The sequence below is a fragment of the Carcharhinus amblyrhynchos genome, chromosome 11 (genome assembly GCF_965287045.1).
Source record: "Carcharhinus amblyrhynchos chromosome 11, sCarAmb.v2.hapA, whole genome shotgun sequence".
Taxonomy (NCBI): Eukaryota; Metazoa; Chordata; class Chondrichthyes; order Carcharhiniformes; family Carcharhinidae; genus Carcharhinus; species Carcharhinus amblyrhynchos.
The window spans coordinates 51461551-51475285 of NC_137334.1; the positions used below are offsets into that span (position 1 = coordinate 51461551).

A 13735-nucleotide genomic window follows, 5' to 3' on the forward strand; every position below is an offset into this window, starting at 1 on the left:
CCCTAAGAGGACCAATTTTCCCTCTAACTACTCTCTTGCTCCTAATATAGGAATAAAATGCCTTTGGATTTTCCTTAATCCTACCAGCCAAAGCCATTTCATGCCCTCTCTTCGCCCTTCTAATTCCCCTTTTTAGCTCCCTCCTACTCTCTGTATATTCCTCCAGTGCACTCTCCGTACCCAGTCGTTTCGACCTAACATACGCCTCCCTCTTCTTCCTGACCAAGTCTTCAATACCCCCTGTAATCCACGGCTGTCTAATCCTACCTTGCCCATCCTTCCGCTTAACCGGAACATACCTCCCCTGCAACCATTTCATTTTGCCTTTAAAAGCCTCCCACTTGCCAACCGTGGACTTGCCAGCTAACAGTCCTTCCCAATCAGTGTCCTGCAGCTCCCTCCTAATCCTGCCATAGTTCGCCTTTCCCCAGTTCAGCACACTCCCGTTCGGCCGGCATGTTGAAGATGGTGGTACAGTTCTTCTTGTTGAAATGCTGGTGCCTCAGTCAAAACTCCTGGCTGAAGTGGAGGTAGTACAAAATGCTCTTTGAAGATTTCTGGTGGAGAGCACCCTCTCTTCTCTTTAATGCAGCCTCAACTCCAATTCCTGTCGTATTGCAGATCAAGAGGAACTGCAAACACAACAGCCACAACTCCAGCAGGTGTTCTATGACAGGGCAGAAGGTTACTCCAACCTCCCTGTTAGGGTGCTGCAACACTCCCTTCAAAGGCCAGCAAGTCTCCAAATCTCCTTCAAGAACATACCATAGTGCTCCTATAAATGCTGAAGGGGCAAAAGTCAAAAGCATCTAGCCTACAAATTGAATGACTTGGTGGTCCTTTAAATGGATGAAAAAGGTGGAAAAGGTGAAAGCCCATTGAGCAGCACAAATGTTTCACTGTGATTGATTAGGATATGTGCAGTTTAAGTTTACAGAATGACTGTCAAGTCTGTTTGCCACAGTGCGCACGGTATCATCACTTTTGGTGCATGCGTAGAATGTCCACATTAGGAACCTTCCAAACGTGGGGTACTGTGTGGTCTATGTGAGCTGGAGGAGTTGTGGAGCCAAATTTTACTGCCCAGTTATTTTTCTTCTTTCTTTACTGTATCCCTATTGAACTGCGTAAACTCTTTCTTCATTCTGTTGATAGACCCTTTAAAGTTGCATGCTTTTGCACTGATTTATCCCCAGTCATATCAAATTTAATCATGTTACGGTTGCTGTCACCTAAGGTTTCATTCTCTGTTACTTATGATAAATTCCTTTCATTTCCTGGTTGCATTATTGAAGACTTGCTAGACAGGCTACTTCAATACAAAATGAAACAAGAAATAGTAAGTTCAGCTGTAATGATCAAAAGAAGTTTCCCAAACTGTAAGGTGTTCAACAAGAATTTGCATTGTCTTACTCTACTGTATATGATCTCAATTTAGGAAGAAAAATATCAATTTGATGATGACATTAAATTAAGCAGGTCATGCCCAATAAAGATCACATTGCTGAGGTTTTCCAGTCTCCGCATGGTCGGAGGCAGGATTTTCCCCAAATGATGGCTAGGGATCTGTCAGAGGTCCCAATGCAGTGACTTTGTAGGAATTGCAGTAAGAAGTCTCACAACACCCAGTTAAAGCCCAACAGGTTTATTTGGTAGTAAACAACACTAACTTTTGGAACACTGTTCCTTCGTCAGGTGAGTGGAGAGTTTTGATTGCAAACAGGGCATATAAAGGCACACACAGTTTACAGAATACTGATTAGAATGCGAGTCTGTACTATCAGCATTTACTACCAAATAAACCTGTTGGACCTTAAACTGGTGCTGTGAGACTTCTTACTCTGTTTACCCCAGTCCAACGCCGGCATCTCCACATTTGTAGGAATTGCCCAGGAAATTTGAATTGAGCTAGAGTCAGAGACCTAGGACAGTTACATAAGAACATAAGAACATAAGAAATAGGAGCAGGAGTAGGCCATCTAGCCCTTTGAGCCTGCCCCGCCATTCAATAAGATCATGGCTGATCTGTCGTGGCTCAGTTCCACATTCCCGCCCTCTCCCCATAACCCTTAATCCCCTCTCTTATCAAAAACCCATCAACCTGCGTCTTAAAAATATTTAGCGAGGTAGCCTCCACCACTTCAACGGGTAGAGAATTCCAGAGATTCACCACCCTTTGAGTGAAGAAGTTCCTCCTCAACTCCGTTCTAAACCGCCCCCCCTTTATCTTGAGGCCGTGCCCCCTAGTCCTACTATTCTTCCTGAGCGGGAAGAGTCTCTCCACTTCTATCCTATCCATCCCGTTCATCATCTTATACATCTCAATGAGATCTCCCCTCATTCTTCTAAACTCTAACGAGTACAAGCCTAATTTATTCAGCCTCTCCTCATAGCTCAACCCCCTCAACTCCGGCATCAGCCTCGTAAACCTCCTCTGCACTCCCTCCAAGGCCAAAATATCCTTGCGTAAGTACGGCGACCAAAACTGCACACAGTACTCCAGCTGCGGCCTCACCAATGCCCTATACAGCCGCAGCAAAACCTCCCTACTTTTCGAACCTACTTAGCTGAATAGTAACCCATGGAAAGTTAGACAGAAATTCTGATTATGCAATTGAACATCAATGGCTACATTGACCACCCCTGACATACTCTTAACTACGCACCCCCCCCCATTCTCCAATTCCCTGACTTCTGAATTCCCCCAACCCGATCTGACTAACCTCCACCACGTGAAAATCCCCACTTCCCCCAACTGCCCCTTGACATGACCTGACTAACCCTTACCACCCACGAACCATTCTAACCCCCTGACTCCTCCATGATCTAACCTGACTAGTCTCACCACCTGACTTCTTCCCAATCTGATTACACCCTGACACACCTGTGTGTCCTGCCCACCTGCCAGCTTCATCCACTTATCCATCTCACACGCAAGCTGTCCTACCCCACAGTCATATCCTATCCGCCTGCCAATGTGTTACTATACCCATCTACCATCATACCAATATGCCATTTTACCCACCTGCCATTTAGCTACTCTAACTAGCTGTCACCCTTACCTCACCTGCCACCCAGACTATCTGCCATGCTGTCACGTTATCCATGCGCCACATTATCCAGCGACCAACCTACCTACCTACCATTTATTACATAACACTCTATACTGTTGACATGCAACCATCCTACCTACATCTTCACCTCCCCTATACCCACTTATCTTACCCAGCCTACCTTTTTCTACACTTACCTTCTCTCTGTTGCTTTTCAAATAAGCTTTGACATGTTAAAACTGTTTACCATTATGTGGCAGTGCTGTAAGAAGGGGGCATGTCTTGTCTTTCCCTGATGATCCAGCAATACAAAGGATCAGTTCCATTTAAGGTGCAGCAGGTCCTTGCTTCACTTAGCATCGTTTCACTTTCATGCCATTAATAAATACTGTCAGTATATCTGTTTAACATTGGCAGTTTCACTTTAATGTTGTTCACCAAAGACTTTCTCTTCTGTGGTCCACAGGCTTGCTGTTTTGGAAATTGGACTGTTATGAGGTATCCAAAGTAAATGAAATTAATTATTAACCTTGTTTATTTTTGTGAACCACATGTTGAGACTCAGATTCAGGGATTGGGATTAAAGATGGATTTCTTTAAAGCGGCCCTTCTGACAGAGAGAATGAAAAGGGAGTTTTATTTCATTTCAACCTGGCAAGTTGTGAGCTCTGCTTGCTGCAACTGAGTTCCCAAGGGAAATTCAGTGGAGTCTTTCACTGGCATAAAACCTATATCTTGTCACTTCTAGGCTCTTCTCTCCCTGGAGCTTTTTCCTTAAGACTAATTTTCTCTGTGTCCGTGGTTGCACTTAGGAGCTTGTTTCAGTTCAGAATCCATTGAAGATGTCCTTTTCCTTTGCTTTTTTGTATTCTTGTGAGGATAAAGGGTTTTGATCCAGATGCTGACACCGCGAAGAGTCCTGCTTTGGACATCACAAAGCAGTCTTGAGTGTATCAACAGCAAGTTTTTCTTAACAAATCATAACTATGTCCATTAATACAGTATAGGGTACAGGTATGGCGCTTACTCCATCTTTGGTCTTTGCATTTCTCTGTCCACCTCCAGACTGTCCCTGGCTCTCGGTCACACACTCTCTTACATAACTGTGTGGACATTACTGCACTTAATCCCACATTAACCCTGTGTGTATCAGACCCTATCACCACGGGGGGAGTCAAGGAGATCAGGGGATCAATCGACTCGTTGGACCTGACACACACCAGACGCCTCTCCTCCAAACTGGATCCAATTTGTCCAGCCCCTACACCAGATTACCCTTTCTTGAACTCCCCGACTCCTCCACCTCCTGACTTGCTTGCCCTCTCAATTTGACATGACTAGCCCCACCACCCATTTCCCCCTTGAGCACTTGACTCCCTCTGATGGAGCTGACCACTACTCACCTACCACCCTATTCATTTACCCACTTGCCTTAGCAACTTTACACCCTCTGCCCCTCACCCATCCTACCCACTTACCCACCTTCTCCCTTTGCCCTTCCTATCTCATTACTCGCTTACCTTCTCTCCTTTGCATTTCAAAGAACCTTTGGAACATGTAAACTCTTACCAGTATATGGCAGCTAGTGCCATAAAAAGGCTTCTGCTTCGATTTTCTCTGCTGCTCCCTCCAATGTTTCCTGCATTGAGTTAGTTCTGCACTTCTTCCTCCATTGGAAGGTTGTCCTGGGAAATTAGAGGAAGGTTAGTGGGAATTTTTTGTCTGTTCATGTTTGGAAATAGGGGTTCTGATCCTGAACAGAAGATTTGGGCCATTGCTTTGGTTTCTTTTCAGCCCTGTTAATTTGCACAAAATCTTTTAAAAGCTGTCACGTTGTGGAGTCCAGTTGTCTTGATTTTCTATGCTATTTAACAGTTCATGTTCACCTCACATGTAATACAATTGGAACACTTTGATGAAAGCCATAGGTCAATAAACTGAAATTTAAAAAGATTCAGTTAATGTCAGTGGACACAAAATTTGAATAGTTTTAACTGGTTATTTGGCTATTATGAGTACCCTTTGATGTCCAAAATGGCATCCACAGCACATGTGCTAATCTTTGTGGTGAATCATGCCAACCACCATTTTGGTATGGGTAATAATGTATGTGCAGTGAGTGGTTACCACCGGTTAGCCGAGCAAGATGATTGTGATATGAAGCAACATACTGCACTGATTCGATGTCAGTGATGCAACTTTGGAGCTCAATGTTCCAGCTATCATCTTCTCTTTACTTCACACAGCTGAACACATGTTCAGCAGTGGAAAGGAGTCCCCATCAGCGCTATTTAAAGGGATCTGCAATATTTTGCTTTTGGATTAAGCAGGATAGCTCTTTCTTGGCACAGATGACAAGTTGCATAGCCAACTTCCATGTCATAAATTTCTATGATCTTTTGATTCAATCCTTTGTCCAACATATATATTTAGCATATGAAAATCTTCTTTCCAAATAATGTCTGCTTAGGGTTCTGATCCTTTTCCCACCTAAAATGATATCATCATCATCATCATCATCATCGTGCTATCTTCCCAAAGTACAGGTTCTTGGCTGGTTGTCTGCTGATGTTTCACCCTGAGCCATTTTCTTGATAGATTTTGCCAGTGATGGTTTGCTATCACCTTCCATTCTGAGGCAGGGCATGGAGGTAGGTTCCAAGTCTACCTCAGCTGGGATCAGAATCAAACCTGTACTGTTGGTATTATTCTGAACCCCACTTTGAGCCATCTAAACCCTTCCTCCTAAAATGATATATTTTTCATTAAAAAATGGTAATTGGTGAGGATTAAAATTTGAATTCAAAATTCAAAAAGTAATTGTGATGTAAGAATGTTATTTTATCAAATGTAAATGTCAGTTCACTAATCATCTCAAAGCAACATGAAATGTATATTTTGTGAATCTACTTCTGATTACTTTGTGCAAATATAACAAAGTATTAGCATTTTAATTTTCTGTGAATGTGAGAATGGACAATGATTATTGGATTCAGCACATCATTATTGCAATGCTATAAAATAGGTGTCAGTACAGCTCTTTGGACTGATTATGGCTACTGCCTTGAATAGCTGGTGAATAAAATGAAAAAACATTGTCACGGTGTTGTTTTTAATTCACTTTTCTTTCTAATCTTCTCTTTGTAAGCTGTGCTTCATTTGTCTTAGGAGGTGTTTTTGTAGTTATCTAACTGATCATGAATCCTGACCTGGCTCCTCAGTTATTTTTATAATGCTTCTTTTGGAAAGAAACAATTTCACACGTATTGTCCCTTTATCAAACGCTGCTCCTTCTGAATTAAGGGTAAACAAATCAGTCTGCGTATCCTGTTTCTACATCTGGCTTTGATCAAAACAAATAACGTCAAGCCTCAGGATTGGGACAGTTTGAGATTTTTTGCATTGAAAAATAGACAGTTAAAGATGATCTAAGTTTCCAAAGTTAAACTTAGATTTGATTTGACAAAACAGATAAAGATTCTTAACACTGATTCTTACTGTTAAGAATTCAAAAAGTGATGATTTAAGAGTATAACATCAGGTTTATTTCATTGAGGATAATAAATGGATATCACACATCTGAATTTTCAGAAAGCATTGGATAACATTCCAAAAACGTAAATGCATAAATCGTCAAAGCACTTGGAATTGAGTGTATCCACATAATATGGATAGCCAACTGGTTGGGAAATAGGAGGAGGTGTTTGACATCACCAATGTTTTGTTACATATGTGATGAAGAGTTGCTGTATTTTTTCCAAGGCCAGTATTTGCTTAAGGTAGAGCTATCAAAACTGATGGCAATACTCCTGATTCTATAAAGACTGATTCAAATCCGAATGCACTCATACTTTTTTCTTAATTCATGGGATGCGGGTGTTGCTGGCTCCAATAACATATATTGCCCTTGAGAATCTGGTTGCAAGCTTCCTCCTAGAACCACTGCAGTCCGTGTGGTGTAGGCCCAGTGCCTGTTAGTGAGTTCCATGATTTTGACCCAGCCACAGTGAAGGAATGGCAATATAATTCTAACTCCAGGAGGTTCAGAGACAAACTTTTAGGTAGTAGCATTCCCAGCTGTCTGCTGTCCTGTCTTTCTAGATGGTGGCAGGGTTTGGAAAGTGCTGTTTAAGGAGATTTGGCAAATCTCTACAGTGCAATTTGTAGATTGTACATATGGCTGCCACTGTGCATTGGCAGAGGGATTTGCGAATGGGGTGCCAATCAACTGAGCTGCTTTGTATTGGATGGCATCAAGTATCTTGAGTGCCGTTGGAGCTGCACTCATCCAGGCAAGGGGAGAGTATTTCATCACAGTCCTGCCTTGTGCCTTATGGGCAGTCTTTGAGAAGTTAGGAGGTGAGTTACTCATCACACAATTCCGAACCTTCAACCTGCTTTTGTAGCCATAACATTTGTATGGCTAGTTGAGTTCAGTTTCTGATCAATGGTAACTTCCAGGTTGCTGATAATGGATGATTCAGCAATGGTAAGGCCATTGAATGTCAAGGAGTCCAGGAGTGATGGCTAAATGTATCTTGTTGGACATGATCATTGCTTGGTGCGAATATTAGTTCTTGTCAGCCCAACCCTGAAGATTGTCTAGGTCTTGTTGCATTTGGACGTGGACTGTTTCAATATCTGAGGAGTTGTGAATGTTACTGAGCATTGTGCAGTCTTCAGCAAACATCCCCATTTCTGACCTTATAATGGCCGCAAGGTAATTGATGAAGTAGCTGAAGATCGTTGGGACCTAGGACACCAGGGGAACTCCTGGAGTGATGTCCTGGAACTGAGATGATTGACCTCCAACAAGTACAAGCATCTTTCTTTTGTGCTAGTATGACTCCAACCAGTGGAGAGTTACCCCTGATTCCTATTGACTCCACTCACACTCACTCACCTCTGATTGGAGGCATATAGAGCTTTAAAAAGCCAATAGAATTTAGGATTTTATATCAGCAGTAAGTAATAGAAAAGCAAAGAAGTAATGGTAAATGTATTCAAAACAGTGATAAAGCCTATGCAGTTCTAAAAATTCCTTTATGGAAATAACATAAAATCAGTAGAGAGATTATGCTGTAGATTCACTAGGATATTGCGAAGGAGTCAAAAGTATGTTGGAAGAACTTAAGATACTCAGAGTGTTAGTACTTGAAGAGGATACTGCGTCTTAATAGAAGTTCTTAAAATTGTGAAGCCCCACAAGCATTTTGCCCTTAAACCATTAGTGAATGTGTACTTGAGGGCCTTTTCATGCTGTCTCAGCTTTTCTCACTTAAAAGCACAACATGATGAAAAGAGAGTTCATTTAGCAACTCACAATTTTAAAAAAAACAGTAATTATGAAAGGGTTAAATTAGGTTTCAAAAATGCTAAAAAGTGACTTAAAACTCGGAAAAGCCCGAGAGTTGTGAAGAAGAGTTACTTTGGAGTCGAAACATTAAGTTTGGAATTTTCCCTTTCTTGCATGGAATGTTAGCCGAGGTGAGAAAACTAGCATGCAGCTCACAGAATCCTCTTTGGAATTTCACCGCCCCCCCCCCCCCCCCCCCCCCCCCCCTTAAAATGACAGGTGGACCTCCTACCTTACTCCTCTCTGCCCTGTCTCCGGTCTCTCCCACTAAACCCTAAATGCCCACTATCTATTCCTCAGGCCTTCCATTCCCTCCTCACCTTGGGATCCTGACCTTGCTGTCCAGCCCCTGAACCATGACATGTTGAAGCACTTCCTCATCTGTCTACTTCAGCTCCTATTACTGCAGGGACTGTGGAGCTACCAGCCAAACAAATTGTCCACCAGCTCTCAGGCAGGACTTCTTCTTGAGTGACTGACGGGAGTCCCACCTGTAGCCAATTAACCTGGAGGACAGCCATCCCCGCCGACTCTATGGCGAGAAGGAAATTCCCACTATCTGAAATATTCAGGTCACTATTTCTCTCTCCACAGATGCTGCCAGACCCTTTGAGCACTTGCAGTATTTCCTGTTTTTATTTCAGAATTCCAGCACCTGTAGTATTTTGCTTTAGTGGTCTGAAGATATGGCTTTTTGCACCTCTGCAGCACCCTAATGCAGAGGTAGTAGAAATCTACAGTCAGTACTTTGTAACAACAAGGACAACCATTAAGCAAGCCATAGATTTTCTTAAAGTGAAGGTCCACGACTTTGATAGGTCTGGGGAGTCCTGCAATACATTGCCATCAAGTGTCACCACATCATGCTTTGCACAACCTGGCACTAAAGAGGAGAGTAGCCTTGGAGATGTGTTGGTGTCTCTTCAAATGATGGCTTCTTCTCTGAAGCCTTAAACAAGTTCCCTGCTGTCCTTGTTGCTGGATCTGCTATTTGACCTGTGGGAGACGCAAGATGATGTTAGGATGCTGCTTTTTCCCCCATTTCCTTCTGCCTGTCCTTTGTCTGGGGCTCCCTGTGTTCAGCACTGGCCACCAATGCACCATAAAGCAATTTGCTCTGTATGGGCTCCACACTCACCTCACCTTTAGTAACAGCTTCCTTTCCCCATCTGCATTGCCTCCTCCTCAATGAGCAATGGCAGTCTTCTTGCAGTTCATCTCTACTCTCTGGCCTTGTGATCTTGCTTCTTCTGCAAATACAGAGGCACACACTGTGTCACTGGTTTCTCATTGTCCATCTCCATTCATCATTCTGTGCCAGCTTTAAGGTTCACTTGTGCTACTGAGGGGCCTCAGCTAGAGGTAATTTAGTATTATCAATGCTGACTGACCAGAGGCCTTTGCTGTGAGGCAACTGTGCATCTTGCTAGTCATGCTCAATGCCAGAGTCGCTAGTCTTGTGTCACAATGCATTGGCACATTACGTGGCATCCAAGGCTGTAAGCCTGGCAGAATGAGATCCATTCACCTTAGCAAATTTCAAAGGTTAATGATTTTTATTGTGGCACTTCAACCATGCCTTTATGACCACCGCATAGCTGCTAATTTCCTCTGTGATCTCCAGCCATGCCTTCTTGGTGAAGCTTGCTGGCCTCTTCCATTGACTGAGAAAGGTACCTTTGCCAAATGGAGGGCAGCCCCAGGGAGGCATATCTAAACCTGGGTCCTGCTCTGCATCTAACTACAGCTATGCCTTGAAAGCAATCTTTCATTATTTTCCCTTCAAGATACCCCTATTTGTCCTGCATCTGTGTCTCAGCTTCCTGAATGTTGCCCCACGTGCAACCCTTTATTGACCTTCTTGTATGCCTGTAGGCCATTAATTGGACACAAGCTACAAAATCCTTTCATGTCCTATCTCTTCCCTGAATGATCATGTAACCTGATTTGGATCCTGACATTGGAACATCTTCTCTTTCAGTAGAGTTTAGTTCTATGGATTGTATTTGACCGCAGACTTCAGGACCCCACTTCAGGAACAAACAGGGTTTCCGAGTCCATGCTTAATCTTCTCGGAAGCTGGCTGGTCTGATTAGCAATCCTGCTAAGGACATCAGTTTAGCATTCTATGCTGCCAGCTCCATCAGAGGGCCAGAGGCTCTGAAACCTACAGGAAGACATAGGTGCTTCTTAGGCAGGACATAACTATGGAGGCACCTTACAGGCCTTTATGAAATTAAAAATTGAAGATTATTGAAGCTGGTGAGGTCGCTTTGAGCAGAAGGGAAGCCTCTCCAGAGGATTTATTTGGGCTGTATCGCAGCCTTTCGTGCCTGCGGCCTCCTTTTTGGGGCAGGGAGCTTCTGGCTGTGAAGTACCCTAGTCTACCGACCTACATTTAGCACACAGCCAAGGTCGTTCTGCTGGCAGCAAAATTCCACTCAAGCCCCAAAATTGCTTTTAATAGGGGCCTTAATCATGTTAATGAGTTGTCTCATTTTTACTTGCCCCGGAAACCTCCATGGTGGTAGGCATGCATGAAGTCTCACAACATCAGATTGAAGTCCAACAGGTTTATTTGGTAGCACAAGCTTTCAGAGTGTTGCTCCTTCTTCAGGTGAGTGAAGAATTATGTTCACAAATAGGGCATACAAAGATACAGACTCAGTTTACAAGATAATCTTCTCCGCACTTCTTCAACATGTCATCGCTGAAGATGAGCATCTCCTCCAGGCCATACCCATGCCCCCACTTCTTGCTTTCAAACAACTGCACAATCTCAAACAGACTATTGTCCGTAGCAAACTACTCAGCCTTCAGGAGAACAGTGACCACGACACAACCCTGCCACAGCAACCTCTGCAAGACATGCTGGATCATTGACACGGATGCCATCATCTCACGTGAGAACACCATCCACCAAGTATACAGTACACACTCTTGCAGCTCGGCCAACGTTGTCTATCTGGTATGCTGCAGGAAAGGATGTCCCGAAACATGGTACATTGACGAGACAATGCAGACGCTACGACAATGGATGAATAAATACCACTCGACAATCACACCAGGCAGGAGTGTTGTCTTCCTATCGGGGAACACTTCAGCAGTCATGGGCATTCAGCCTCTGATCTTTGGGTAAGCGTTCTCCAAGACAGCCTTCATGACACATGACAGTGCAGAATCGCCGAGTAAAAACTGATAGCCAAGTTCCGCATGAGGATGGCCTCGACCAAGATCTTGGGTTCATGTCACACTATCTGTAAACCACCCCCACCCCCCAACCCCTGCATGACCTGCCTGGGCTTGCAAAATCTAACTGTCCTGGCTCAAGGTAATACACACCTTTTTAACCTGTGCTTAACCCTATCTCCACTCACATTGTTTGTACCTTTAAGACTTGATTACCTGTATTCCAACCATTGTCTTGTAAATTGAGTCTGTATCTATGTATGCCCTGTTTGTGAACACAACTCTTCGCTCACCTGAAGAAGGAGTGACACTGTGAAAGCTTGTGCTACCAAATAAACCTGTTGGACTTTCATCTGGTGTTGTGAGACTTCTTACTGTGCTTACCCCAGTCCAACACCAGCATGTCCAGATCATGGGTAGGAATGTAACACAGGTCCTCTTTATTTTCCCAGCGCCACCCCACCAACTTCAACTCCATATAGTTGGGAGAACTCAACCCAAAAAATCTATTTGGAAGAAATGAGAAAAAACAAATATGTTTTATAGTTAGTAACTGACAAAAAGGAAGTAGGCTTTTAGGAATTGCTGAGTGAATTATAAACAATGTTCTTGCATTTATGAGCAAATATAAATCCATGTGGGAAGTAGTGCAAATTGATGTAATTTAGGCTGTCAATTAATTGCAGTTGGCTTTTAGTATGTTAATATGTTGAGTGGTTAATCTTTAATGCAGCTTATTTGCAAAAGCTGTATGGAGAGTATCATGAAGTCACCAGTAGTTTTTATTACATTGTGCATAACTCCTCGCCATTGAAGTGTGCAATGTAACTCCAGTCTGCTGTGACATTGGCTTTTAAAAAGAGCACACATGAACTATTAGATCATCAATGCAATTTACTGCAGATGTTCTGAATGTTACAAAGAAGCAAATGGCCCATTTCATTCTCTCCTGTAGCATTAAAACATAACTGCTGGTTTCCATAACACCATGTATGTATATAAGCATGCACACGTAGAACACTGTCACAATTCACAGATAGATATATAACACTCCAAGTAACTAAGGTTATAGGGTGAGATTAGTGCTGTTCACTGACTGATTTCTGATCAGCATTGAAGTGTAACTCATGTCAACATTTCATTTCAAGTCTCCCCCCAGGAGTAGCCAATAATTGACTGCAAGATTCTCTCCTGCTGAACACTTGCATCATTTTCTTGAAGCAGCTGAGGCTTTCAGTGAAAAGCAGATATCTGTATTTGCCTTTGTAGTGCCTTGTTTGCCATACATTCCTTGCTTTAATCCTTACCCTTTATTATCAGGCTCTGAAAGGGCAGAAGTGCTTTGACGTTGTTTAATCAATGACACCATGAAGTGATCTTACAGTAGCCCTGACCATGATTGGACTAGCTTCATTCCTTTGTCCAAACAACCATTTTGAAGGGAAGATAGCAGATAAAAGCACTTTCAGCAGTAGCAATTAAAATAAATGGTTAACAAAGAAATGTCATGCAAGCATGGTAGGTACTCCTAGGCTAGTATCACCAAAAGTAATTTCAAACTGTTGCTTTCTTATACTGAAAATAACAAGACTGTGTCCTTCACCATCAACTTGAATCAGCCACATTTATATCTGAGATTAATGGACTCCACTTCATCCTGTCTGGTTGAATGTCAAATTTGCTTGTGGCAAGTAAACAGTGGCATGATGATTGACGTATTGTAGGAGAGATATTAATCCTAACCATCTGATGGAAGGTAAGCAGTACTTAAAATCACTCAAGGGTCTTGCCTGCCAAGGTCTGGCTCGCTTCCTGTGTGTGAAAGGACTATAGAGGTTTACAACACAGAAGTAAGTGATTCAATCCTTCATGTCCATTTGCCTCTTTCGAGTGCAATCCACAGCCTACATCTTACTTTTGGTTCAGATGTTTATCTACTCCTGCCTTAGAAGATTGAATAGTCCCTAAAAATTCAATGTTCAAAAAGCTCTCTGTGCAAAGAATAACTTACTGTATTAAGGAAGAGGAAGGGATAAAAACACAATCTATCAATTTTACTTGACTTCAATATGATTTTCTTTGGTATGTGAAATACAGCTACAGAGGAACACCTTTAACTGAGGGGGAAACAGGCAGG

At 42.8% G+C, this 13735-nt stretch overlaps 1 protein-coding gene across 1 annotated transcript in view; it reads left to right on the forward strand.

Annotated features, from left to right (window-relative positions):
- galnt13 (polypeptide N-acetylgalactosaminyltransferase 13) overlaps nt 1–13735 on the forward strand; it is a 439485-nt gene that overhangs the window by 234699 nt on the left and 191051 nt on the right. The window lies entirely within an intron of this gene.